The sequence below is a fragment of the Scomber scombrus genome, chromosome 1 (genome assembly GCF_963691925.1).
Source record: "Scomber scombrus chromosome 1, fScoSco1.1, whole genome shotgun sequence".
In the NCBI taxonomy this organism is placed as follows: domain Eukaryota; kingdom Metazoa; phylum Chordata; class Actinopteri; order Scombriformes; family Scombridae; genus Scomber; species Scomber scombrus.
Window position 1 is genome coordinate 9,153,621 of NC_084970.1, and position 27,570 is coordinate 9,181,190.

The window sequence follows — 27,570 nt, forward strand, 5'->3', positions numbered from 1 at the left end:
TCCGGAGCTACAGCCGCCTGGGACTATTTTTTCAGCCTGTGACGTATTTGCATAGAGCCGCCGTACGCAGGGGCGTGAACGACAGGAGAAGAGACGAAAAGCGAGATTTATCCATGGTCACGAACATTTTCAACATGCCTAACAAGAGCAAATCACTGTTGGAAAATACTTGCGATGCCGCCAAACGCAGCATGACATTACGCAAGGTGACGAAACTCCAGAGAAGTCAGGTAAGAAACCACAAAACACAATCCACACAGTAGCTAATGCTAATGCTAATGCTACAGTTTGTTAACTACTCACCCATACAGCCTTCCATGTAATTATCCTTCCGCAACATGAATTCACGCATTATGTTCCTCTTTGTCTCAGGGTTAAGATCCGTTTTGTTCCAGAGTTAAATAATAACTCGCCCTAAAAACTTAGATTCGTGAATTTATGAATTATGTTGTTAGCATTAGTTAGACTGTATATAAGAAATGGACGTAACATCCGTGACGTCACCCATTGGTGTATTGAGTGCTGCTCGGAAGCCAATAGTATCGGTTCTGAGCAGCGCCATCTTGAAAATTTCCGGTGGATGCCGGGAAAAATAAAAACCTGTGAACTAATCAACCTGTCAATCACGACGTAGCCACGCCCTAATGCATACCCTGCTTTATCGTCAAATATAAAATCAGGGAGGTTAGCACACAGAAACGCGCTGTGGACACACACACACACACACACACACACACACACACACACACACACACACACACACACACACACACACACACACACTCACACTCACACTCAATAGGGTGGGACGTGAGGTCTTCACTGAGGTTAAGGTGAAGTTTAGGTTTATAAACAACTTCTTCAGCAGAGAGCCAGCAACACAGGTCACCATTTCTGACGGTCACAGATTGTGGTGTAACACCGGTTAAAACAAGGGAAATATATTTTTTCAGACAATACTTGCATAAAATATTACATTTTTCTGAGGTAATGAGTATTCACATTTTCCTGTATCATTACCCATCCATACCAAGATATAGAAATTATTACTTAGATTTGAGTTTTTAACATGACTGTTTTCATTAGCAACTGGATCATACTGTGATTATGCATATAAAGCCTAACCTTTTCATGCATTGTGTCCACTATATTTCAATTTAGTTTGTGTGTCATAGCCTATATAAACATTTTTCAGAAATCCCATTATCAATATATATTGATTTTGTTAACCAGTGGTGTGTTATCATCATAGACTGTATATAAAATGGCCCTCCTGAACCTGTGAACCAATCAACCTGTCAATCACGACGTAGCCACGCCCTAATGCATACCCTGCTTTATCGTCACATATAAAATCAGGGAGGCCAACATTTCACAAATGAACATCATACTGCATTGAAGAAGGCTTTAAACTAGCGATTGAGACCATAAACACATTTTGAAAACGTTTACTGAGGTTAGAAATCAAGTGAGAAGTTGGTGAATTCTCCATTGACTTGTATAGAGAAGGAAGTCCTTTTGACACCAAAACGGTCACCCCCTGGTGGCCTTTTGATATAATGCAGTTTTAAGTTACTTCCGCGTTCGCATCATTTCAGAGGACAGGTGTCGTGCCAAAAAGTGATCGTCTGCCAGAATCTGATTTGTGGCCGCGGGAGCGCGCACAGCAGCCCGTTGAGCGGTAGCGCTATAAAACGTCTAATTTTCTTTTGATTAAACGGTCATAATATGCATATACAAACAATTATCACACATTATCACAACTGTGGCCAAAAGAAGTGTAGTTTGTAGCGAAATAAGGCATGGCAAATACGTGATAGACATGTCTCTACAGTATGTTTGATTTATGGGTGTGTTTTCAATAAAGAAATGATCACTTTTGCAATGATCCTCGTGACTCTGCATTGTTTTTTATCTGATCTGGGCCCTACGTAGTATTTGCTTCCCATGTTTGGATGTGTTTTGTATATCTAATATTATTGTTTATGCCTACTATTAAAATAACAAACAGTTTTCACCTGCCAAAAATTGATTGGAGGCCAAATGCATTTACTGAATGGTTATTTCTGCCTAAATATGACTTGATCTCATTCATAAGCTTCATAATACAAACACTAGAGCTCACAGGACAGTTTGGAACTCTTTTAAAGGACCATTACAACACAAAATAAGGCATTTTCAACTGCCAAAAATTGATTGTAGGCCACATACAGTTACTGAATGGTTATTTCTGCCTAAATAGGACTTGATCTCATTCATAAGCTTCATAATATAAAGATCTGAGCTCACAGGACAGCTTGGAATTCTTTTAAAGGACCATTACAACACAAAATGGGCTTTTCCACCTGCCAAAAATTGATTACGGCCATTAATTTGATACTGAAAAGTGTTTTCTTGCTCAAAATTACGTCCTATTACTCAACAGAGCAATATTTAGCTCATTATAGATTAACCTGTACTCTGTACCCTCTGGAAATGGTGTAAAGGGCCAATGCTACGCATAAAATGCATTTTTTTACTTGCCAAAAATTGATAACGGTCCAGATCTGATACTGAAAGGGTTTTTCTGCCACGATATGTCTTCATGTAACTCTTCAGAGTTATATTTACCTGATTATACCTTAACCAGTACTCTGTACCCTCTGGAAATCTTGTAAAGGGCCAATGCATGGCATAAATAGCATTTTTTTACTTGCCAAAAATTGATACCTGCCCTTAATTTGATTCTGAAAGAGTTTTTCTGCCTCAAAATGACTTCAAAAAGGCGGTCCTCCCCGCCTGGTTATCATGCATTATCTCATTTTAAAAAACTGTCTTGACTTTTCAGCAGTGCGCTGTGAGGACAATTGCCAGAGAATGAGACAGCAGAGGTCATGGGAACCACCTGAGGCTACAGGTACTCATACTTTTTGATTAACCCTTTCATTCCTATGCATATATTTCATTTATATATTTATGCTAAAGCTGTAAACATCTCGCGCGATAACTGAAATACCGTGTGGTCGTGTGAGATGCCGCATAGATCTCTAGATGTGCTGTGTGGGATCTTGCACGACCACACATTATTTCAGTGGTCGCACGAGATTTTGACAATGTTTACAGCTTTAGCAGTAACAGCAGAGTAAAAGCCATCAGGTAAGTGTTTATTTTAATAAACTCCTGGTGTACTTACAAACTTTCCAATGCAACGATTTATGAGTGAAGACCCTATTTGTACTACTGTAGAAGTTTGATAACAATCCAAGCATTATCAGTGGAGTAATTTACGAGATACACTGGTGGTACCGTTAGCGCCTGTACTAAGCCATTCGGCTGATGGCTCTAACGCCACTATTTTGCGACCAAATGAAAAAAAAAGGCTGAGGTGGTGATTAGATAGTTCTCATGGTGCATATGACGCTAGGTCGAAATTACGCGGAACCATTGCTTTAATCAATATTTAACTATGTGATGACCTGTTCTGCTTCGTCTTTTCTTATCTCGCCAATAATTGATGTAAAAGTTAGTGGGTTGTATGAAAGGATAGTGTTCCCAATTGCAGTGTGGGGGTTTTCAGCTGCATCACTTGTATTGGTTTTATTCAAATGGTTGATGAAGCTGTGTTTATATAATTATTGATTTGTACAGATTTAAGTTTTAGTGGTTAGGAATGATGGTGATTTAATCACCCAGAGTTTTTATAGCGCAACTGATGGATGACATCAGCTGCGTTATAAAAACATACCCACCACCCCACAACAAAACCACCCCAGCAGACCACTAGAGAGAACATGACATCCTCCCCTCACAGCAGTTTGCTGAACAAAAGCTTCTTGGAGTGTCTCAACTGCTGGGCCAAGTATCCTGCCAGTCACCACCAAGAACTGATCAACCACCTAGAAATCTGTCTAGACTGAGCTGAGCCTCGAACCTCTTTGTTTCTAACCCATACTGTGAAATCAATAAACTAGTTAATTTAATGGGGGTGGATGGGGGATTTATTGTAAACTGTTGACATTTCTAAACTGAAAGATAGCAAAGTGACTTAATGTTTGCTAAAAAAAAATTAACACTTATTTACATTACCAGATTTTATTAATAAGACTTACCTTTTGACCACCCTTTGTGACCTAAACTACACAAGGCCATTGCTCTCAGTAAGTTGTGCCCAATTTAAACTCGAGACAGTATTGTATTATACTCATGTATATATATGTATATTTCCCACTTTTGAAAGGCCAGAGTATATTAATCCTTTTTCATGCAAAATACAATACACTTGGAAAAGTCAGACTAGTTCATAAACCAATCCCTGGATTGATTCACACTCTTTCCGGACACACCATGAGAATATACGTATCCTCATGTTACACACTCATGAATTTGTTGTTCTCCCTCGGTACCCCCCTAGCAGAGAGGGAGTGTTCCTGCTGGTAGTTAGTACAAAGGAAGACTTTGGGGCACCAGGCATCAAGCCACAGCTGTCACTGTAGTCTGAGTGCTAATTCCCCTGCATCCAAAATTGTATCTCTACTGCCAGCTGTAAGTTTTTATAGATACAGTTGAATTATCCAGCTTTGAACTCCAAACTTTACTTCTTGCACACTTGTTCTTTCAGGACAAAAGGGGCCATAATTAATACATGTGTAGGCCAGCGAGAGAACATGGTGGCTTGGGATACACACTAGCATATCATTTCTGGTAAATACATGAAAATATGTAGTTTTACAGAAAATGACTTCAACAATAACAAAAGTTCCACAAATTTGCTGGTGTGAATACTTAAGCAGGTTCAGAAAGCAACTAGGTGTTCTACCTCTCTTTGAGCAAGCTACACAACCCTGAACAGTGCAAGACTGACCACTAATTGTGGAAGGACGCTGTAAATATGCCTTATTTCTTTACTTTGCATCTGCTTCTGTAGACCAGTTTTACCCATAAATCCTTCCAGACAACATGTCCTGTTAAATAAAGCATCAAAAATATTTCTTTGCACATAGCATTAAATCCATACAGTGAGAGGGCAAGTTGTTTTAACTTTTCCTCTTAACTCACTATTCATTCCATTAGTAGGCTTATAGGTTAGTAATAAATTTGATGTAGTGTATTTCTCATGATTCCTGACTTACCAACTTGCTGCTTGTGGTATCCTGCTGGGATCAATACTTGGACCACTATTTTTCTATTCAAATCCAACTTCAGATTGGGTCTTTTATTAATGATTCCAAATTGCCCAATTTGGGCTGTTTCTGTGGCTACTTGTGTGACAGCCTGAATCAATCTTGCTTTGGCAGGTGGAGATCATCTATTCAAGCACACATGCAGTATACAATGGGCCAAGCACAGAATATATTCATCTTAATGCACCTGCACAGGCTTATCTATCGTATGTCTAGATATTATTAAACAACACAAAAGGAAGTCATCTGAATTATTGTCTTATGTTGTTGTATGTTTGTTTGTTAACATAGCACTTTGGGCTTGAAGGGTTTTAATAAACATGTGGGACATTCTGTATATATTTTTATCATACATAAGACCATCACTTTAGAAGTGTATAATTATTTATGTGATGCCCTTGGCTATAATACATAGACATAAACAAAGACACCAGCATACCACTCAAACACAATGAAGTAGTATAGTATTCATGTACCCAAATGTAATCAATACTACCTTCCTGCAAGACCTTATCCTTCACTCTTTGACAGTCACTTGCATCCCCATGGGAGTAATGCTGGTGGCTCAAGTATGATGTGCCAATTCCTTTCCATCTGCAGACATGCCAGAGCAAGAGATGAATGGATCAGCTTGTTTCCATCTTATTAATATGCCTCTTAGAGGCCCAGTGTAATCAGGATACCCACTAGAGGCAGATGTCCACTGAATGGAACAAGACGACATGGCTATAGAGGGCATTGGAGACCTTCAGAGCTGTGTAAATAACCCTGTACAGGGTAGATAACAAGTTGTTGTGTGACTGTATTAATGCCACCAGATGGCACTGCCTCGATTGGGAGGACCCCCTGTGAGTGCAAAAGGTTTTGGAGAATGGCTTAGAACGGGAGCTGGAAGTGAGATGACATCCTGTTTCGCCGTGACATGGCCACACTATGTTAGCTGGAAATTATGGACTGTTTTTGAAGTGAAATGAAATGTGGCTGTTGGTACAGAATATCTAGTGGTACTCATTTAAAGTTAATGGATACAGTTTGTAAATTGGTGTACGCTAATGTGCCTGTATTTGTTTGATTTCTTTGAATACTCACATGCACTGTCCCAGATCCTTTGCTCTGTCCTTAAGCAAAAGACAGAAGTGGTATCATGCAAAAATGGCCAGGAGTGAAAGATGCTGCTCTCAGAGAGGAGCTTCACAAAGAGAGGAGCTTCACAAAATGGTGAGGGAGAGACTAGAGTCCTTAGCTTGTGGTGTGCGTCAGGAGGCTAATGACACTGAAGTTTTGAGGAGTAGGAACATTATGTGACAGTGTAGGTAATGAAGATCACGGTACAGTTAGTGTACAGGGGCAGTAATCTGCTACACTAAAAGAGATTCTTAAAGTGGTTTCTGAACAAAGCACGGCTATTGGGGAGTTAATGTCGTGAGGGAAGGAGTCGCTTTAAAAAAAAAAGTCATACAAAGGTGGGAAACCTAAACCAAAGTTTCAGTTTGCAGAGGGTAGAAGGTATATCTATTTCTAATGAAAGGGAGTAGGACACATTGGCAGGGAGTGCAGAGCATGCCAACAAGTAGGTCAGTCCTCTGCCCATGAAGCATCGTCTCAGGGAAACAAGCTTCCTCAGTTGCTGATAGCCAGGCAATCTGAGGTGAGACTAGACTCCCAGACTCTTACACATGAAAGAGAGATGTAAGTATATGTCCAGAAGTTGAAGTTGAGGTGGTCATTGCCATATACTGGAAACCAGGTTAGCACCTTCTCTGAGGCATTTTTCTAACAGCATTTACTAGGTGAGAATGAGGACATAACCTCTACAGCCAAATGGCTTAAGCTAACTGCAGCTAACTCATTGGCAATCCTTATATAGGTTGTATGTGCAGGCTATGAGGTTAACTGTGCCTGAGTGGGAGTTTCTGGTAGTCATGAGATCCTATGGACAGGATCAGGGAAGAGCTGGTTTCAGATAAATCTAAGGTAGAAGAGAAAAAACACGAAGTAGCAGGACAAAGAGAAAAAACAAAGAAAAGAAGAACTTCCTCCACCTCCACCAGTGTTTATGCAATTAATGTAACAAGAGAGTGTTATGTGAACACACACAGACAGATACCTACTGTGCGTATGCACGCATATACGCACGTCATACACATGCACCTGGTCATAAAGTACACACACATACACACAAACACAAATGCACCTACTACAAATGTCAGTAGCAGCTAGTGGGCAGGCCCCAGTGAAGCAGAAACACAGTAATGAACAATGACAGTTTTGCCAACAGGAGAGTGAGCTTAGTCACTCTGGGCATGAAGGTAACGAATACAAGAAAAAGAGTGCTGTCTGAATACCCGTCATTGATTGGATTTCCTTTGATACCATACTATTCCTGCCAGTCTCCCTTGGTAATCCTGTTCATTACACTGTGCTGTCCCTCTGCTCTAAGATTAGCAGCAGCAGCCAGTATGAGAGGAGAACAGGAGGGATACAAATTCACTGGCCAGACAGCACTGCCATAGAGGTTGTAACCAGTAGTTGTCTGCTGGGGTAAGGAACCAATTAAAAAGTTCTGTTAAACATCTCACTTTTTCATATTGGTTAGTGTTACTTGACAGGTGCATTTTCTGACTGAACCTCACTGTTGCACTTATTGCATCAGTTGATAACAGGAAGATTTGCTCTCATATCATCCTATTGTCCTAGGATGCATCTGTCCTACAGGATTAGGTCCAAGTAAAATCATCAGCAACCATCAGCTCTGGCCAGCATTGGTTTGTTGTTCACAGTTTAGCCAAAATAAATAATTTGTATTCATAGTCTCAGACACAAACAACTCTGCCAAAAGGCCAGATGTCTAGTTTGTATGATTAACTCAGTACTTCTTTAGCTAGACGACTCGTGAAATCTATTCCAGGAATCTGCATTTTATCCCCCCTCCCATTCCACTCTGACACATTAAATATTGAGCTCTCTTTGTCAGTGTCACATTGACACATAAATGCTATTCCAATTATATTCTGCGGGATCAATTTGGGGTTCAGTATCTTGCCATGGGATACTTCAACATGCAGACTGGAGCAGATAGTCCCTTACTCAAACACATTCATTATACATCTGTGTTGCTACTATTATACATATTTTCATTACTTATATTCACCTGGAAATAAAGAAACACATGCACATAGTTTTGTTCTGCTACATACAGCAGGCTGTCTCTGTTTACTGAATGAGAGGCCCCCCTCACATCTTGCCCCAAAGGACCCCTAACCTGCAAAATGCCTGTGTGGGCTTTACTCATAGTAACCCTGAATTAACGTACTAAAATATTACTTTCACAAAAGCCTTTCTAAGGACAGGTGTTGCAGATTAGCATTCACTATAAACACTGATACTTGCATCGGAGAGTTGTTTTAGCCTGCCTATTCATATTGTATCCGTCCCTATTAAATAAACCATGATAATAATAAAAAATAATTAATGAGAGTGAAGGGGGTGCCCAGTGTCCTACATCATGTGGGTCCCACATATATTATACATATATAGTTAGAGTGGACATGAGAAACTCTTGCAGTGTTTCTGTGCATAACATAACTTCCAGCAGTTATGTACCAATCAATAGAATCAGGCCTTTATTAAGCTTGTTTAAGATAGATAGATCTTTTATTGTCATTGCACATATGATACAATGAAACTTGGTTTAGCATTCCCATCTCAGCAACATACATTAAAATAAATTATATGTTTGTGTGTGTGTATAGATATTTAGATATATATAACAGATAGATAAATATAGATCTTACAATGCAACAGTAGTGCCATATTTATTGTGCCTAGTGTGTGTGTGTGTGTGTGTGTGTATTTGTTGGTCAGCAGTTTGTTAACACTTCTTAGAAAAACCAAGTACCTATGCTACATAAAACAAAATAAAATCATTTAGTTTATTACAATCATTAAGAGTTTGAAATTACACAATTTTGCTACAGATTTTAGACAACATTGCTGTTCTTATTCATTACTTGTTTTGTTTTCTCTGCAATAAGCAGAGCAGAGGGCTGGCAGTCAGCAGCATGTAAGCTGCAGCAAAAACAAGCTGTGTTTCTTAAATGACACCTCAGCTCTGGGGACCTTGGGGCAACAGCCACCTGACGTGTGTAAGAGTTATTTCAGGCATAAGGGAGTGTCAGTCAGTGCGACAACCCTTTGCAACACACACACACACACACACACACTCACACTCTACTCTTATTAGCACAGAGCTATAGAGGGGTTGAGTAAGTGCTGCTCTTTTCGGATGTTCACACTCACTTCACTGCCTGTCAGAGCACAACTACATAGACCACTGTGGGACAAGAGGTTTTTGTACAAAAAAAATAAATCAAATTTTAAAAAGTGTCAGGAGGAAACTATCATCACTATTTCCATCCTTACTATCCTGCAGAGTTGAAGACAGGGAGAAAAGTTGTAATAGTGCACATTTTGCAGACCAGACATATAATATCTTAGATAATGACAGATGCATGCTAAAAAAAATGCAAACTCCACTGAACTGCATTAACAACTGGAGAACTAGTGTGAGCAAGGCTACTTTGGTCTTTGGTAAATACAAATGAATTAGGGCAACCTGGCCAAAATGTAGGGCACCAAAGCTAAAACATATGGTGCAATAACAGTAAGTGATAATTACATTGTATTTAAAAACAGTACCACATTTGTTTAAACTGTACACTAAATGTCTGACTTTTCTATGATTTTTCCTTTTTTACAAATGTAAACAATTGATTATATTAACTGTTGTCATATTTTAAAAATGAAGTCTGTAAATGGGATAAGGGTGATCGAAAATGATCTGAACAAGTTTCAACAACCATGCAACTACAAGCATTTGGGTCTGGGATCATCAGAGCAGTGACAAACATGACTTTACACACTTATTTAGTCTCATGGTAGTTTGTGAAATAGTCACATTTTATCTATAGATATGTGTACAAGGACACAAATTTGCCATGTTTAGTTACACTCAGCATGACTTTAAAACGAATGTGTTCGAACTGTAAATATCTTTCATGCCTGAACTATGTTTTTTCTGCAAGTCGAGATTGGGAAATCTTTACAAATCACTGTCAAAAAATGATGTGTTGTGGTGTGACACTGCTGTGGTTAAGGGGTGGTAAGGTTTAGGCACCAAGTTACAGAAATGGTAGCCAACAACCATGGCAACATCAAGAACATGCCATCAGGAGGGAGTTTTTGTTGTTGTTTTCTGTTTTTTACCATTACCCATTTATTTACCCAGACCCCAATATAAATCTTACATTTTCGTTGCATGCTTTTTGTTGTATGCCTGCACTTATCTTCTACTGAAAATGGCCTGTTTCTCCATTGGTGTATAATAACACTGGTTATTTATATTGGTGTGATTAATATAATCATTGGTGTTGTTGCTTCTGATATTCATGTTGGTATTTTTTTACTTTTAAAAAATAATTGTCTTGATCCATATTGATTGAGATTCCAATACTATTTGTGTGGCTGGATTTTCTGTGACATAAACTTGAATAATAGTTCACCAGCATGTGTATGCATTACAGAATTAATGAGCTTACTGCAAAAATAAAACAAAAACTAGAAGTCTCAAGAACAGTGTGCTTGTTCCGGTTGTAAATTTTAAGAAACCGAAATTGAATTTTTTTTTTGTGAGGATTCTTCTTTCAAATGTATTGGTTGACAAAGTAACTAAGTAAAAGGTCTCTGTAGCAAAACAAGGGCTTGATTCAAACCTCAACTTTAAACATTACATACTTCCACTGACTTACAGTAAAAGCATATTCTGGTTAGAAAAAGTGTTGTCAGAATACAGAAACCTCAACTTGCAGTGGTGAAGCAGCCATGGTATAAAGTAGTGCAGACAAGATGTTGCTGACTGGAGTCATGCCCCACTTTCAGCTGATAGGCATTGTGCTGCTTTCATATCTTCAGGGAAAAGCAACTTCACTAGTAAAACTACCTTCAAGAACAGTTTCTGAGGTAAACCTTGCTGAAGTTTTCTGAGTGATGTACTTGGTGCATGCTGTGGGAATTTCTCAGATACATACTGTATTAAAAGAACATACTTTCCAATATTTCTTCTCAGGAAGTTAGCCAGGATTCAAGACTCTCAATATAGATACACAAAAGCAATGTCAAAAATTTGAATAGCTTTCCTTTTTTCCAGAGATGTATTCATTGAACAGACAAAACACATATTCACAATGAAGTGAAGATGCTATGGGATAATAAGTAGAGCCAACAAATAAGGCAAATTATTAAATAATGATATAAATAATATTTGATTGACTCTCTATGGCCCCTGTAGATTGCTGTGGAAGCTAGAGTGCTGTTGGTACATATTCGGGTACCAAACAAAGAGCCTGTTAGTGGTACCTGGGCTAAGATGGATTTTCTAAGTTTGCAAAATATTTGCAGTGACCTAATGTTTAGTGAAACATCAGGATGGTCGGGAAGGAAGTATTAAATTGCATTCTGTGTGGTCTCAATTTTAACTTGGTGAAACCTTCAGAAACAGTGTGACTGCCTGCATGTCAAGACTTGGAAGTTTCTTAATATTGTAGGCCTTTAAATTAAATAAAAATCTTTATAGGGGCAAGTCTTAAGTCAACGACCTTCAACTTTTTTATAATTTATATGCTTGTTAGTTTTCAGAAAGAAGAAGACAGTAAATAATAGAATTATGATGGCCTCTTAGAAGAAGGCAGATAAATCTAAATGACTGTCTGTTCCAGTGAAGAATTACAGTGGCCTCTGGTGGCCAATACTTGCAAGTGTATCTGCTAGATAATGGCCATTTTCCACACCTGAACATTTTTCTGTATCAAGTTTATTTTAACATTCAGGTCTTGTGACAACTTAACATATCAGAAAACTTTTTTTTCAATTTTTTTTCCTATAATGTATACATCACAGAATACAACGTTTTACAAAGACAAAGGATTGATTCGTTGCAATACAGAGAAGGGGGAATGTTCTATTTTTCCACTTTTAGCTTTTCACAATATTATCATACCCTATAATTGTTAAGGAGGTATATAGTGTAGTTCATTTTAAATCTTCAAGTAACCCCAAATTGTTACCCCTCATTTCCCAATCCAGGAAAAAGCCTTGCATTCCCTTTGTTTCCCTAGTAAATGTAGCCAGAACACATTTTATTGACTGAACCTTAAGAGTTACTGCAAATTGTTGTCATGTTTTGTCATATACAAAACCTGTACACCATACCTCTCAAACATTGAGCAGTCTTCTATTAAAACTGTCACCAGCTGTCAATGGACTGATCAGTATATCCTTAAGTAGAAGGTTACATACAAAATACTGATTCAATCAGCAAATAAAAACCTGATACTAATTAAAATGTTTTTTTCAATTTATTTCAATTTCAATCTACAAAGAGGAATATAAGAATAAAAAAATATTTTAAAATATATTTTACCAGGTGGCACAGAAATGAACACTTTTCAAGTAGTATTTAAGGAGGTGTGCGGGGCTGATGGTGCCAAGAAGCCAAGCAGGCCAGTGACTGAGCGCGGCAGTACCGAACACACACAACACAACGGGAAAGGGCTTGCATGCCACAACAACGAAGGCCGAGTGGCAGGCTGGCATCAGAGTGACTCGATAGAGAGGGAGACGAGAGGGGAGGCGCTGTCGGACTCGTGGAGGGGTGGAGCACACTTCACCTTTCCATCTAGCCTAGTACCTCTCATAAATCCTTCACAGCTGTAAAATGTGTCAGTTTGTTCCTAAGGGAACTTGCACAGCCACTTAAAGTTCCCCTATGCTATGGTAAAACTTTGTTTTGCTTCTTTAGTTTGCTTTGCTTATGGACATATGATTTATTCTCTTATTTGCAGTGGTGTGTGTGTAATATCCATATGGGAGGATATTCTGGCTGTGACTTTAGACTGAGCGGACACACGTATAAGAGACAGGAGTCAGCCTACTAGAACAATGTTGCTTTTTCATACTTAGGCTCTCACCTATCCTCTGGCCACACTGCATCTGGCTCCACGTACAGGAGGAGGAGCTGCCTTTAACTGAAATCTTGACTGTACCATCTTGTTGTGCTGGTAGCACTATTTTTAAGGACTCCAGGTTTGGAATCTTTTAAGGATTTTTTATTATTATTTTTTTAACGAATAAATTGTATTTTTTGAATATTTTTTGCCTGGTGTGCTGAATGACAGAGTGCTCCTCAGTAAGACAGAGTGAGAATTTAAACGGGGGTTTCGCGCCGGTTACACTTTGGCTGATTAATAGTCTTGATTATGTATTTGCTGACATCACAGCTAACAGCTTGGACTCTACTGAGAGTTGTCATTTCTCACTGCTGACGACGGGGCTGAAGTCTTTTGCAGAGTCGCTCATGAACGCCTCAATCTCCTCCACAGTACGAGGGACGCAGGTCAGCAGCTCCATACCAGTCGCTGTTACTGCAATGTCATCTTTAATGCGAACCTGCACATAGAGATACAATGATCAGTTCAACATGGTAGAATCAAGACATTCAAAGGCCAACGCATCATCAAATGTAATCATGTGAACAGACAATTCCTTCATATTTTGAATGTGAGCTGTAATAACATGGAAGTTAAATGGAGTTAAACTGAGTCAACCTGTAAAAAAGTCATTTTTATCAGGATTATTGAAACTACCACGCTAAACTGGGGATTTGTTTACAACCAGACTGTTTTCAACCATGTCAAATCCTAGAAATGAATTGAGTAATTAAAGATTTAATTACTGAGTTTTCGTTACATAAGGTTTTAAGAGATTAATTAGGGTTAATAATGCTAAGATGTCAGTTCAGAAAGGTTTTTATGAGTTTCTGTTCAATAATGGCTGGATGCCTATTACTCATCAGGTCTTTTTAATGAATTATCGTTACAATTCATCAGGTTCCCTGATATTTTGTGTCTAAATCTACCTTAAACATTTCCATATTACTACCTAAACCCTGCAGTCTGTGACTTTAACATCTTCAAATCCATGTCTAAAGCAGCAGAGTGCAGACAGTGAGACAAGGACAACAACACTAGATAGATATGACAGAGACTGCTAAAGGGATTGTAAGACATTTTGGGACATTTTGCCTTGCAACCTTTTGTGGTGAATTGTAGTATTAGTGGGCTTTGTAGCACTAATCCTGTGACAACTCGACTCATCTTTACTACCCCTCTGGTGAAACCAAACTGTGAAACAAACAAATAACAGTGTGCAGGCAGACTGACCCCTCCGAAGCCACGGAAACGAGCCAGCGATGGGTTGTTGATGAAGCAGCTCTGTGCAGGGTTGGCCAGCAGGTGGTTGATGAAGTATATACCAGGCTCTACGGTGAGGACCATCCGCTCCTGCACCAGGCGGCCCATTAGAAGATTAATCAATCCAGGCTCGTCTAAACGCTCCACCCCCTGGACAACAAGACCGTTTAAAACTGCAGTTAAAAAATAAAACTTTGTTTAAAGTTTCCTGATAATAGCATTGAGATTATATATTTTTTTTTATCATTTTGGATTAAATATACTGGAAGGTTATAACACTTAAGTATGAACTGAGATGTGACTGAAAAACTGATGAGGTGTAACTTTATTTGAAACTTTATTATTATGCCAGATCCAGTAGGTTTTATGAGTTCAGGCAATATTTGACCTTCCCCTCTCCACTGGCCTTATTCTGAACTTCCAGTAGCTTGATGTAATTTTGTTCTCACCACAGGGTAGCCTCCCACATCGTACATGTCGATGCCCAGCAGGTGTCCCAGGCTGTGAGGCATGAAGACGGAGCCCATGTGGACCTTCATCATGTCCTCCAAGTTGCCATTCAGGATGCCGATCTTCACCAGCTCCTCCAGGTGAACCTGGTCAGCCAGGCGGTGCATGTCAGTCCACTTCACACCTACAGCAGAAACACAACAGAACAAAACCATTTTTTATCCCGAACTTTTGATCACAATAATCTTATTTATCCCAATGATTGTAATTATCTTATAATAAATCATTTAAGTGGTGACCTCAAAGCCCATCAAAATATAGGTATGAGATCAGGTTTAAATTTTGCTTGGAGGTGTAGTTTTCAAAGAACAGAATTGGCAAAACACCAGCAACTGTAATTAAAAATCATTGTTTAGCTTAACTGAAAAACATGGAAAAGCATTCCTGTAATTACGGTAATTATAGCCCAACCCATACCTGATTTTAAGGCTGATGTCAATATTTTAAAAAATCCAATAATTATGAAGCATATGGGTTTTTTGCATAAAAGGCATAACAAAAACTAAATTTTTTGATACAGATTCGTAAAATGTCTTTATTAAAAGAATTGTAACAAAGGTATGTACCCAGTGGGATCATTTACAGTGGAAAAATTAACTTTAAACTTGGAACTCTGGTAGACAATCTGTATAATGGAGACACCGTGTCTGAATGAGCTCTTAGCATTTCTGTACTGTAACTTATTTTTATTTATTGGTAATACTGATATATCTGCAGTAAGCTAATATTGCCTCATAGCAGCCCGGCTCCAATGGTCTTAATTATAGGTACACAATAAAGGTACCAATAAATTGCAACAAAAGTGAAGTGCGATTCACCTCTGTGCTGGTGGTACTTCCAATCAAAGATCAAATTTAAATACCCTTTCTCAGTTTACTTTATAGGTCAGTACTGTGGCCTCAATAGTTAAAAACTGATTAAAAGATGATAACCTGGTTTGATGGCAGCCATGACGGCTCGGGAGGACTTGAGGACTGCCTCATAGATGGCTCTCTGGTCTGGAGGGAACTTCCCATTGGCTGGGAAGGAGCATGTGATGTCTGAGGTGTAGCAATAGTACTCTACACCCATGTCGAGGAGACTGCAGGGGACAAATCATCTCAACTGTTTAGAAGAGCTTTGTGTTATTGACAGCAACAACAAACAGCCGGATGAATAACTAAGATGACAACTTCAACAGAACAGCAACATAATGAAATCTATGCCAATGATAATGCCTGCGTCTATGATAATGACAATCCTCTTTTGAAGAATCTGTTGAGTTTGTGAGTAAGTCACAGGCCTCACATTACAAATTGCTTAGAGTTTAAAAAACAAACAAACAAAAAAACCTACTGAGATTTACTCACCACATGTCTCCTTCTGCAATTGTATCATCATTGGGAGCTCCAGGGTGACCATAGTAAATGATAGAGGAATTATTGCCCCTGGTGATGAACAGTGACATGATTACATTAATTAAAAAGACAGTACTAACTACATATGAATAAGCTCTACACTACATGGTGGTAACTGCATTATATATGACACATAAAGCTACTGCTAAAACAATTTTAAATTAAATAATGTATTTCAGCAAAGCATCAATGGCAGCCTTTTCAGTTCTCATTAATCTCCCTTTACCATTGACAAGAAAGCTTAGACATGTTGTCTCTTTGAAGAATAATTGTGATGGCCTGGTCCTTATTTTTCAAGATCTTCATTTGAACAGGAAAACAGCTTGCAATCACTGACCACTAATCCCCAGGAAATGCACATTACACATGGCCTTTAATACAAAAGGTCAGAGCATGATTAGCAATAGCGTTTCAAAATTCTTCATCCATAATGATGCTGCTAGCTGGCAACAGAGAATGATGCTTTGCTCCATTTTCCAGAGCATAGTTTGGTTTGGCCAACAAGACCCCTGGGATACTTAGTGAGTGCCAATGTCTCTACAACCAGCTACGCATCCTGATGATACTTTATGTTCAAACCCCTGAGGGTGGTCGAGTGCCACAGCCACTTGAGGGATAGTATTTTATATGAAGAGGTCATCACAAGTAGCATGTCTGTCCAGTTACACATTAACCCTTTTAACTTTTATTGATAGTAGGGTCTTGATTGACATTTTTGTTGTTGTTGTTGTTGTATTGGTTTGAACCATATTATGATGTGTTTCAGATATTTCTGTTTGCTCATTGATGTTCAGGTTAACATGTGAATACAGAATCTGATCTGAATCTTTGAAGGGGCAACTTAACCCTAACCCTCTGATTTCAAAGCATCCTTAAGTAAATGCGACATTAAGAAAACCAGTAAGTAAGTAATTTAGCACATCAGAAATAAAACCGGTAGGGAATTTATCGACAAAATCTCACGTTCCACAGATACAGGTGTATGAGGTGTGACGCATTCCTCCTTTGGTGTAGCAGTAGTGCTGGAACAGGCTGCAAGGGGAGGAAAAAAGCACTCCTTCAAAGACAAATCTCTGTAACAGAAAGGAAACTAAAACATTTCAGCACAGCAGAGATCAGAGAAAACACCAATTAGCTGAAGGACTTTCACTGCCCTCTTCCTGACTCCATGCTTTTAAAGAATTCATTCAACACTCATTCTTTAATCATCACACGGCTGAGCACATCAAACACTCTGTCTCGACAGCATTGCAACGCTGTGTAGGGTGACAAGCCCATGAATCAAAATATTATCCACAACATGGCCAAAAGCTTCGTTCTGAATCTATATTGATCTTCAATTTGATTATGCCCCTTTTCTTTAATAATGTATCGGCCTCTTAATTAATCTTATATTTAATTTTTTTGGACAAACCTTCCCATTCAATTAATGAGAGTGCGTCCAAACGTTTGACTGGTACTGTACCTACAATATACAGTAATTTCCGGTCAATCAGTGTCATTATGGCCCCGTGGACATAGAGTTCATAAGTGCCCTCACGCAACTGCTGATAGAGAAGAACATTTTCTATTTTTATTCCAAAAAGGGTGTCACAAAACACCTGGTTCCACACCTCAGAAAACTGTGTCTAATGATCTCACTATTAACAATAGGGAAACAGCAGGGGGAAAAATGTTGAATGCTGATGTGACAGTGAATTCCCAGGGCAGATCACATTAAGAGGTTAACTGCTCCACAGCCCCTGAAGAGGTTATTCATTGTGAGAAGTGAAATTTCTCTCCACAAGTAAAATATTGCTTTAATGTTACAGATTGTTGGTCAAAGGCTATCACAGTTAACTGCTTCCCTCCAAGCTACTGGATGAAGTTAAAATCTATAACATTTAAACACTTTATAGCCTTAGAAGATTCTGACTTCTCGAATCCTCTGGGCAAGTTTTAAACTCTGTTCAGTGCTTTGATACTTTGGGTGTTTAATTTCAGGCTCTAAACTTTCCATTTCTTTCGATTCCTTTCTTAAATTGTTTGGAAAATTCAAATATATCAATGTGAGAATCCTTGCAGATGAATATATATTATCAATCTTATATATCAATCTTACCATTTTGTGGGCTTCACTGGAAATCCTGTTGGTGTAGCGCAGGACTTCCAGCTCCATATCTGTCTTTGTGAGGCGGCTGCAGGATCACACAGAAACAAGAAGTGAAGGACCAGCTCTGCTGTTCATACATGCACAGAAATCACTAGTAGCATTTACAACCAAACAACACAGAATTCATACCACCATCATATTAAGAATGCAGTATCATGTGATGTGGAAAGGAGACATTTTTGAAATGTATCTACACTGCTAATAACTGTCCTCCATCATTCACAGGAAGGTTGTACATACTGTACATAACACCTGTTGTTTCTTGAAATTCCAGAGGGAAACTTTGTCATTATCTACAATTACAGAGTTTCCACCAATTTCACTGATTTAAATCTGAGCTTCAGACAGCATAAGAACTAAACTGAGGCCATTTCTAATTACTTACAGTATGAATGTGAATGTTTCACTTTAGATAGTAAAAAATTAAATGCATACTGGAGAGTATTCAGGATTCCTTCAATGATAGAACCAAATACAGCACACAGTGCAGTTAATAACACAAATCAAAGTTAAAAACCCCCAAAACAAATACAAAAAGACCATTAATAAAGAGCCATTTGAAGGGGCACAGGGGTTCAATCAAGTCTTTCTCCCCAGGAGGTGAGCCTGAAAAGCATTCCTCCTTATTTCACGAAATGTCAATTCGTCTGGAGGGTGCCAACTCTAATGCCAAGGACAACCAGGCAAGCACGAAGTCCATTACATCTGTGTAGGCTGGCTTCTAACACTAAGGGGAAAAAAACAACCCACAGAAAAGCCCCTGCTTCTGATGGCAGACACACAATTACCTGACTGGGCAGCTGCAATTGCAAAGGTTTGCTAGTTACATGCAGCAGAATCTTCTCAATAATATTACTGAACATTTTAAGTACTTACCACTCCACAATGACTGGGTGTAAAAGAGTGTTGTTCACTTGGAAGCTAATGTCAAAACAAAACAAAAACAGCAAAATTATGAACATAAATGCAAATTTATGCAAATGCTTATACAACCATTGAAATAAATGAGATTTCTTTTTCAAAAGTTGTCAGGTTCAGAGTGTAGTAAAGATAAAAGGCTGTTATATATGCATGTTTAAAAAAAGAACAAAGACCAGTAGTAAGTACAACAGGACAACAACATTAACGTTAAATGATAACCTATGAGCAAAAGCAAGATTGTTTACTTAATTAAACTATAATCAGAATTAGGTTAATCAGTAACAATTGGTATGCATGAGAGACTGGTGCATCCTTGGTTATAAAAGAAAAGAAAAACACAACAATAACCTCCCAGAACAAAGTATAATTATGCTAATGCAAATTGACTCCAATTAAACATACCGGCTAATTCCTTCAAAGGAAGCTTCACGGCAGATGCTCCCACTATCTGTGTTCTGTCCTCGCTGCATTGGGGAAAAAAACACGTGAAATGGTCTAATGCTGTACATAAATTGGTCTGTGACCAGGCTAATTATCTATTCCATTGTCAGAGAAAGACAAAAGGTTTTTGGCAACTCTGGAATTATTGAAAGGAGTTTACATTCATTCTTAAACTGCACATTTTAGCACTCAGTACAATAACATATTTTGACAATCTTAATATTTCAGACTTTCAATAGCTATTCAATAGGTATTCTGTGCTGATATTTAACAGCTTAAATTCAAACAAATTGAGAGGATTTTGATTTGTGGCAATGTGACAAACAGCTTTGTGCTACATGACTTCAATAACCATAACCATGTTCTACGGCGATGCCCATTCTTCCTCATCCAGACGTAGCCTCCGAAGGGCCAACTGTGGGGCATCCAGCTTACTGTGATGCACTGTCCTAACTACACTCTGAATGTGGAAAACTAGAAATGGATTCAATAAGTAGTAACTTAAATGTGTGGAAATAAACTGCATACCAGTGTTAGGAGAACTGCTGGACTCAGGTTGGTGAGGACATCAGCAATCTGTAAGGAAGCAGACAGGGAGTAATTAGAAGACTGAAACACACAGTAGAGCAGCAGATTAATCTGCTTTCAGGCTGCAGAATAAAGGTCACTCTGTCAGGCACCGTTGTGGCTCTGTGGCCTCTCTGGTCCTCAGCAGCACACTAAATGACAAACCTCAAGCAACTTTATTACTCCTCTGCTAACAGCATAAATGTCAGGTAAAATATCCCTGGCTCAATGTTCACAGATACTGTTGATATTTGAGGATTGCTATTATTACCCAAAAAAATCCAAGTTGAAGCTTAATAGACAAGTGCAATAATGATTCAATACATCAATGATTAGCTGCAACAATAACTTCAACCTGTCAGGTTTGTCTCAACTAACTTAATTAGTCACAAATCTGACATTTTCTCATTTTCACACATAGCTGAAAGTTTTTGACAGCATATGGTACAAGTTTTTAATGGTTGAATAATATTTGTTCATTTTTGCAGTATGAAAAACATTTGTGTAACCCACTGGAGTAAAACACACTTGTCAGTCATGTAAAGCCAAGCAGAAGATTAAAGTTTGCAGAGCAAATAGAAATATACAAAACTTGACTTATTTACAGCCTAACAACATACAGTTAGGTCCATAAATATTTGGACAGTGAGTTTTCACAATTTTGGCTCTGTACAACACAACAATGGATTTGAAATTAAACAATCAAGATGCAATTGAAGTGAAGACTTTCAGCTTCAAATGTGACTGGACAAACTAAAATCATAAATAAAATGTTCATTTTTAATCCTTTTTTGAGAATCCTTTGGATGCAATGACTGCCTGAAGTCTGGAACCCATGGACATAACCAAACACTGGGTTTCCTTCTTTGTGATGTTTTGCCAGGGCTTTACTGGAGCTGTCATCAGTTGTTGTTTGAGGGTCTGCCTGCCTTAAGTTTTGTCTTGTCAGCAAGAGAAATGCATCCTTCATTTGGGTTGAGATCAGGTGATTGACTCAGCCATTGCAGAATATTCCACTTCTGAGCTGCTTTGTTTCAGTATGTTTCAGGTCCATATGGCATATGGTCCAGATGTACTGAATTTGGCTGAATCTTAGCAGACAGTACATCTCTATACCCTCTAGAATTAATGTGGCTTTTTCTGTCCTCTGTAACATCCTCAATACAAACTATTGACCCACTGCCATTAGAAGCCATGTATACCCATGCCGTCATACTGCCTCCACCTTGTTTTACAGCTCACCTCCTGGAGAGAGTTCTTCACTTGGCTGGATGTTGTGAAGGGTTTTTCTTTACCATGACAAGGATCCTGAGGTCATCTACCACAGTTGTCTTCTCTGGACAGCAGACCAAGTTCACCAGTGTGTTCTTTTTTTCTTAGAATGTACCAAACTGTTTATCTGGCAACTCCTACTGTTCTTTTGATCTCTGATGTTTTCCCCCTGTTTTTGCAGACTTAGGATAGCATGTATTGAGAGCTTTGTCCACATGTTGTAGATTAAAAGGAACACATTTCAAACACCACACATGGAATCAACTCCAGACCTTTTACCTGCTGAAGTGATGATGAAATAACAAAAGAACTGCCCACACCTGTCCATGAAACAGCTTTAAAATAAGATAATCCTTTATAAGTCCCACGACAGGGAAATTAACAGCATTATAGCAGCAAAGTAGATAGCAAAAGTAGAAAGAGCGTGCTAATTGTACATTTTGAATCAATTGTCCAATTATTTTAAAAAGAGAGGGTTACACACCCTCAAATTAAAGCTGATAGTCTCGTTTAAACCCATATTCATTATAACTAACTTGAATATGTTTAGGTAAACAGGTAGAATAACAAAAATTCTGTCAATGTCCAAAAATATATGAACCTAACTGTAGGTCATTGCACATACTTGAACCAGAACAACATGAAGATAACCTGAAGCCTTTGAAGTTATTAAGAACATAGTTTTCACATTTCAAGTCTCGACAAACTGCTGTGAAGGTGAACTGTTTGCATATTAAACAGGCCCGTGCTGAGAAAGTGTGTGTGTCATGTCTGAGTGTTTGAAAAATAGACAACTGCTCAAATATTCATGACCCGGTTCTTAACAAAAAGAAAGATTGTTCTCTTATAAGTCCTTCTGTAGGCAGCACTGCCCAAAGAATAGTGAACACCAGCCAGTAATGTCTTTGTCTGACTAGATAACAGTTATAGTGACACCAAGGAGGAGGATGTTATTATGCCAGTTGTTTTCTAATATTATACTGCAGCATTGACCTGCTATTGCTTTGCGAAAGAACTGGGTGTTGATTAAAGTGATGATCTGCATCGTAACCTGTAACTAATAAGGAAATCTACCAACTCTAGGTGAGTCTAGAGATGTGAAAATGTGTCCTCTGCAGGGTGCGTCATTAAAAGGTCACAGTTTAAATATAGAAATTAAAGTAAAATTATATGTGATCATTTCACTGAAAACTTGGTGATTTGTTGGCCATGAAAGCTGTTCTATTACAGTCTGAATATGTTATTTTGATTTGTCAACTGGCACTTCTCCAGAATAGCTTGGGAGCTGTCATCCCTCCAACATCGCTCCCCTGGGAATCTGCTGTCAACACTGATGTAAATGACTGTTTTCCAAAATTCTCAAAATAAGTAATCACAGCCAGCCTGAACAGAAGCGTAGTTCTTAGACAAGCCTGTTAAAATGAAGAGAATGAAGCTGCTGGTTACAGATATAAATTACAATTCAAAATAAGATCCCCAGAGAATTTAAGTGGATGAACATTGATGGCTGAAGTCAGTCAGAGGGATGTTTAGTGGTGACTTGTTCTATCAGATTAATTATCTATATATCTATATATATATATGTATATCTATATATACATGTGTGTGTGTCCAACTAGAGACCACATTTAGCCATTTGACATTCTTTCACACAAATGTGCACACAGGCACTTAACATCCAGTTACATGCAAACACACAGGCCTCATACAGTATCTTTGAAATTTCCACACTTCATTTCTATTAGTATCCCTTTGAATAACAAATTGTGACAAATTTGGCTGGCAGTGCTTCATAATTGAATTTTCTTGACATGTTTATTTGAGAAGATGCAATGTCACCTTCTACTGCTCAAGGTCCCAGTATAAACCTTGTATCACTCCTACTATCTGATGCCAACTGTATCATTTTTTGCAGGTTTTTTACAGGTTCAAATAAAAGAATGATGGCTTTCACCTTTAAAAAGTCTATGGATGCACTACTGTCTTCTCCTGTAACTTCATGGCTCAGTGACTTATAGTCAAAGTTCAGATACTGCACAGTGAAAAGGTCACACACACACACTCACACAGGTTGAATAGATGAGCAACAACAAAGGTAGACTTACATCACAGGCGTATTGCACCTCATCAACAGCATACTTCTTCTTGAAGTGCTCTTTAGGATAGATCTTGTCAACAGATGCAAAACACACAAAGGTCAAGTACAGTCCAGACACTAAAAAAAAGACACATACAGTCAGACACAGGCATTTTAAGATGTGGTCTCTAAAAACATATCAGATGAGTTAAAGGGCAGACCTGAAGTACTCTCAACAAAGATCGGAGGAAGGAAGAATAATTAATGAGAACCTGGTACCTGGAACTTGCATAAAAGTGCCAATTAAGTTTGAAGTGGAATTTTAGGCCTTTTGCAGGAGGATACATGATATTCAAAACAATCTACTTATTTGAGCTTATTTGTTCTCTTCTCTCACATGTAGCATGTGGACTGGATGACTACGGTCTCGGTTTAGTCAAATGTCACCAGAAGTTTGTGTGACAACAAAAATATAAAGTCTTTAAGGGTTCTTGGCTGCATTTACAATGAATTCAATAATCATAAACCCTCTTACACACAGTGTAAACATGTGTATATTACTGTGTAGCACATGACCCTTTCTTCAAGTTGCAGCTAACAGCAAAAGGCCAGCATGTGATGATTGTTGGCTATATACACAACTCTTTGAAGATTACTGTGACTCACTCTCCCATCCAAGTGCCATAGCTTTCAGGCAGTTTGGGAACAAAAAGGATGGATTTCCCTGAGTCCACATCAATGGCTCCGTAGCAGTCGGGTTCGGTTACTCCAAAAGCCCAGTGGAAGAAAGACTCCTACAAAAGTCAGACAGTCAGTCAGGCCAATAGTGAGGGAGATTATAATAGTTAGCTTGAAGAAAGCAAAGTTAGAGATGATCACATGATAATATAACATGTTGTGTTTTGATTAGGCCACATAAGTCCACACAGACAAATACAAGACTTTCAATGTGTCCTTTGATTTGAAGTGAGGAGATTAATAGTGCCAGAAAAACAAAAATTCCTCTCAAATTTGAGAGGAACCAGATGAAGATTTGGGGCACCTCGACAGAATGCCCCTGGTGCCTTTCTTTAAGGAGAGGAGACTGAACCATGGCATTCTGAAGGGAACCTAAATGTACTGTTAGCTGAGGACCACCTGAGCATAATGGCTGCATGGATGGATAAATGTATGCAAGACCTTACCCCCACCCCAGTCTCAGTTTTGCACCAATCCCAGAGTGAACTAAAAACTACTAACCTGTCTGAAAAGGAGGTCTGTGTCCGTGCAGTACCTCTGTTTCTGCTCTCCTCCCTGCAGCACCACAACAGACTTTGACACCAATCCATCTTTGGCTTTCAGCCCGTTGCACAGTTTTCCACGGTTCTCAGCAAAGAGGGCAGCAGACACCCTCAGGGTCTCCTTACCGAGCCAGTAGACAGGTCTGAAAGGACAAGGAGACGTATATTTGGAGTCCCAGGGTGGACTAGTGTTTGAAAAGAATAGCTATTAAATGGAAGACTTTGTGTCTAGATTAGGATTTCTGTTATGTGGTATCATCACTTTCTGTCAAGGACTGCATGTTTTTCCAAATCAACACGTTTTAATCTCTCTTCACCTGGAATTATGGAGGCTACACTGAAAGTTATGATAAGAAATTATGTAAGTGAGTTCAGGATCATCAATTAATTTGAACTAAGACCCGTGATATTTCAGTCATATCTGAAGTAATCCTTCAGATATGACTGAAACATAATGAGATTTGAGTCTGAAGATGTGTGTGAACTGGCCTTACCAGGCTGTCCTCAGAAAGCATTAAGACAGAATTAGTGATAGAGAACCTTGTAACGTGTTGGGTCTTGGTAATAAATCTTGCTCTCTGGCCCTTGGCTTTGCTGATAAGATAAGCACAGCACATCTGATTTGGCCTTGACTACAAAAAGTTAATCCACAACCCTCACAGTATTTGGCTTCTGTATTATTCACTGTTGGCTGAGTTTAAAGGTGTATCTGTATCTGTAAAGATACAGCCACAGTGAGATGGTAGAGGTTGTTATTGAAGGAGACAGTAACACATCATTTGTGTTAAAATTCAATGTTAATTTCTGAGGGCATGGTTTCTGGCATTCTGAATTAACAGCATGTCATACATTGTACCTCTAGTTTGTTCTAGCCTGTAATCTGCACATTTGTGACACATTTATGATTATTATATCAGTAGTTCATTGTGTGGTTTTATCTAATGGTCATTAGAAGTCAGTCTGCATTGTGTCATGATGAAAATGGAGTTTGGTTTATTGAGATTACAAAATTATTATATTGTCAGAAACACAATTACTGTATGTTATATGACATGTTACCTGGATGTGTGAGGCAATATTACCACTGTCAGACACAGTGCCAAGACACTTTATGATAATAAAGAAATACAAAAAAACACAAATATGATTATGCTGATGTATAGCTACATATTACAAACACACACTCACTGGCCTTTTGATTAGGTACACCTGTGCAATCTAATGCAATCCAATAGACCAGCTTTGTTATAGATTCATTTTCAGTTTTTGTTGACATTGTCAAGATGGTGATAATTTTGCTTTATGTTTATTATTGAGATCATAGTCAATGATGGTGGTGTATTTGGGTGCATTATATTGAATGGTGCTCCTAATATTTTGTCAACCCCATTAACATACATGAGAGGGGTAAATATGTATAATAATAAACACCAATGTAATGCATTCCAGTAACATATGTAGGCTAATAATACATTCTAATAAACATACAGTAGCATAACAACTTTTTTTGACCATGTTAACACAAACTATAAATATAGTATAAACTTACTAACACATAAATGTAGAATTTATAGCAGAGGTGTTGTATTGAATTAGCTTAGCACAGCCAGGTGTACCTAATGAAGTCATTCATTAGTAGTTCAGGCCACCAGCAGGTGAGTTTACTAAATTACTAAATGTGTCTCTTTTTAGTTCGTTAGAAACTGAAAGTGAGAGAGAAAGTGCTTCTCTTTTTGAAAGTTTACATTTTTAAATACATGTGACATTCATTATCAATAGTTGTTACACCCTTACAAAGTGAACTGGTATGTTGGATGACAGACAGGGTAACTTAGTAACGGTGAATCTGCCTAGCAACAACTTTTTAAACCTGCCTGCGAGCTGATACATAAATATCGATTCTCCGACAGTAAAAAGCTAACGTGACTATTGAATATCTGACCTGGGATAAATACGTATTCTAGTCAGTAAAATGCTGTCAGAAAAAAGAAAACACAGCTCACTGTAGTGCTACAGCCATAGAGATGCGCTGGTCCTCCTCTTCTTCTTCTTCTTTTTTCTATGACGGCTAAACGCCATTAAAGAGGAAGGAGCTTTTTGGTGCATTACCGCCACCATCTGCTCCGGAGTGTGAGCCAGAAAATAGACTAACAATCTATACTAAAGAGAGAAAAAATCCACACACAAACACAAATTAATCTACATTTTATTCTCCATGCTTTACAAACTAGTCTGATAAATCCCTATCCGAGCATCTGAGCCAGTTTAACCTTTTATCTCTGCTTATTCCTCATATCCTATGACAGAGCCCTGTGTCCCTCATGAAATCTAACAGTAGGCCTACCTGTTAGACCTGTGCTCTTTCACCCATGTTCAGTACACCTTTCAGTGTGAATTCCTGCACCCCCCTGCATTCCCTGAAATTATTTCTCATCATCTCTCTCAGTGTCTCATACCTCCTACAATTCAAAAATTCATGCTCCACAGAC

The 27,570-nt window shown here is 38.5% G+C and overlaps 1 pseudogene; it reads right to left on the reverse strand.

Moving 5' to 3' along the window:
- Positions 1-13,462: 13,462 nt before the first annotated feature.
- The window catches only part of LOC133979550 (xaa-Pro dipeptidase-like), a 50,269-nt pseudogene continuing 36,161 nt past the window's right edge, over positions 13,463-27,570 (reverse strand).